Genomic DNA, 3,297 nt, shown 5'->3' on the forward strand with positions numbered 1-3,297 from the left:
ATGTTGTGCCTCCGCACGGCACATGGAGACAAGCGCGACGCCGACCAATCACGGCGAAGGCTCCCAGCAACGCCCCGCCCCCGACGCCCGCCCCGCCCCGTGCCAGGTAACTCACTCCGCGCCTGCTGCTGGTCACCTGCTTGCCTGGCGAAGCTGGGCAGGGAGGGCGGGTCCCCGCAACATGTCAAGCCCATTGTGACCCGAGGGGCATCTTTGGCTCTCTGCCCTGCTAGGAAGGAAACATTTAGCACACCTAGAGAATAGCGCTTTTCAAGGTTCGGGAAAGCTATAGTATTTTCCCCCTAGGAGCCTGGAGCAGGTGTGGTGCCCACGCCACGCGGTGCCCTTCCCGGAAAGGGAACGAAGCGTGGGAAGTTATGTTTCCCTTCTTCCAGAATACTACTGGTTATGTCCTGAAAAGCTGGGACAAAGAATGTCCAAAGGAATGTGGTCCCAGCGCCTCTCCAGGGTGTTCTGGAAGGTTATAGGAGTCAGCTACTTCCTCAGGCACGGCTCCAATCTGCACTTTAGCCTTAATAAGGAACACCGTGGGTTACTCTTGAACACTAGCGTATCGGGAGTTTAAAAAGACCCTTTCTGTGGCTCCTTTGGACCCGCAACCCCTGGTTTTACCAATAAGGAAGCTGTTGCAGGTTCACGTTTTTCATCCAACACTCATTGAATATCTACAAAATAGCACATTTATAAGCTAGGGCTGGAAAATACAGACATCAGTATGAGAAAGTCCTCACCCTTTCTTAATTATATTTTCTGTTGCTGAGACAAAATACCCAACACCCTAAGTTAAAGAAAGAAAGGTTTATTTAGCTCAGTTTGTAGAGGTTTCAACCCATATACAGCGGGCTCCAAGGCAGGGCAACATGGCAAAGAGACATCGCAGAGGAAAAACAGTCCATGGCAAAGTAGACAGGAGGCAGGGAAGCAGCAAGCGTCAAGACTGCCTTCCCTCTCTCCTTTTATATTCCATCCAGGCTATAAGCCTATTGATTGATGCCACTCACACCCAGGGTGGGGCTTCCATTATGTACACCTAGAGCTATGCTAATTCCAATCAGTGGACTAATTTAGTACTACACAGCCTTAATCCCAGCATCACACACCCTAGATCCAGCAAGTTCCAGAATGCCCCACCTATGAGCATAGGAGGCTCTGGGGGGTCATCTAGATACAAGCCATAACACCTTCCAAATCACTTCTTTTGGTAGGAAAACAGGCATTTTTTTAAGCACCAAACTTTTCTGAGTTCACACCAAACTCAACACTAGCACCCACATGTTGACACCCCTGGCATGTGCTTGCTAAGGCCCAATGCCCCACGTGTGTGCATGCACACACAGACACACACACACATACACACACACACCCATTGCACTAGCCACTTTTAACACAAAGTCTAGAAAAGAAGCCACTGGAAGAAAAATGTCTGTCCCACCACAACAGTGGAAATTCCAGTGCCAGGCCTGCATATTTGCATCTTTTTTCCAAAAATTCTCCTTTTAAATGCTATTGTTTCTGGAAAAAGTTACACAAATATATGCCTCAAGCCTCCCTGGGAAATACTAACTCAAAGGAGGAAAAAATCATTCCAGTATTAAACACTAATAAAAAATACATTCTAAAATTTCCTTTAATAAAGAGATACATAAACTTCTGCCACAAATAGTTGTATTTTAACTAAAAGCAGAAAACAAAAGATATCTTAAGAAATACCATGGATGATAACAAATAGACTTTGGTGTTATCATCAACTAAAATAAGGACCAAGGACAGGAAGAAAGGAGAAAGGCAAAAAATCATGAGATGATAAAGACAAAAAAGGAAAAAAGGAAAGGGGGAAAGAGATATACATATAAAGGAAAAAGCCAGGCATGGTGGTGCAGACCGGTAGTCCCGGCACTTAGGAAGCTGCAGCAGGATGACCGCCACAAGTCTGAGGCCAACCTGGGCTACATAGTGAGTTCATTCTTTTTTAACCAGGAATCAAACTCAGGACTTTGCGCTTGCCAGGCAGGTGCTGTGCCACTGAGCTACATGCCCAGCCCATCGTGAGTTCAAAGTCAGCCTGAACTACATAATCAGACCTTGTTTCAATAAACAACAAAAAAAATACAGAAGAAAATTATGTCAACTTTAATGATGGCAAGTAATATTTCCCTTTTGAACTTTGAAGAAATCAAATAGAGGAGAGAATCCATTCATCCCTAGCTGTGATGTCTTCACCAACCTTTCCTCGCTCTGTGTTTTGCTTTAGGAAGTAAGACAGCAGGAGGATTGAGGACAAGAGGACAGAAAAGGCAAGTTAAGAGCAGCAAAGACTAACTTCGCCAGAGATGTCACACTTCAAAATCTCACGACCTTTGCATTTTCCATGGCTGTGATATGATACCTGAAGGAAAATAAGAGGCCAATGATAGTTTATTCTCTTCCTACTTTTCCAACGGTACTCAGGTTTCCCTGAGCATAGCTCACCATTCTGACAGAGGTTAGAAAGTGACTACTCTACAAATGCCAAACTCTACTTCCCCCTGTGACTCCTTCAAAAAGAAATGTGAGTTTCATATAGTGGAGGCAGAGAAAAGTGCCAAAGCTCCTCACAGCCATCTGGTTTAAGCCTCACAGTAACTCTGAAATAAATTGCAAAGACACTTTTATCACCATTTTGCAGACAGAAAAATGGGTGCAGAGACAGTGTGATTTGCTCAACTGGACATTAGATTTGGAGCTGATCTTTATCACTCAACTCAAGTTAGTAAGTATGGCAGATAGTTCTAATACCAAATATTACAGTGCTGAGTAGAAAGTCTCATGTGCACCTGTTCAGCCTTCTGAGAGATCATCAACATTTACTGGTAGAAAAGGAAGTATTTCCTGTGTCCCTACTGGAGAATGTGAAGAAATTCTTTAAAAATGCAAGATGTATTTGTTGTGATATACTATTCTTTTGATACATACCAGAATTTGACTTGCTGATATTTTGATTACAGGGTTTTTTATCTATGTTATGACAGAGACTGCTGTGTAGTTTTCCTTTCTTGTGTTGTGTTTGTCAGGTTCAGGTATTAAGATTGTACTGCCTTATGAAACTAGTTTGGAAGTGTTCCCTCTTTTCCTACTCCCTGAAAAAAAAAAATAAAGCTGGAAAAGTTTAGTGGAGCAAAATACAAGATGTGTTGCTTTTGAAGGAGTCTGTAGCCTTAACGGAAAGATGAAACTAACACAACAAATAAAAAGGCAATATCTAACTAAGTGCTAAATTGTGTTCCCCAGGCTAACTGC

This window comes from Chinchilla lanigera, unplaced genomic scaffold, assembly GCF_000276665.1.
Source record: "Chinchilla lanigera isolate Chin_1 unplaced genomic scaffold, ChiLan1.0 scaffold00118, whole genome shotgun sequence".
NCBI classification, from domain to species: Eukaryota; Metazoa; Chordata; class Mammalia; order Rodentia; family Chinchillidae; genus Chinchilla; species Chinchilla lanigera.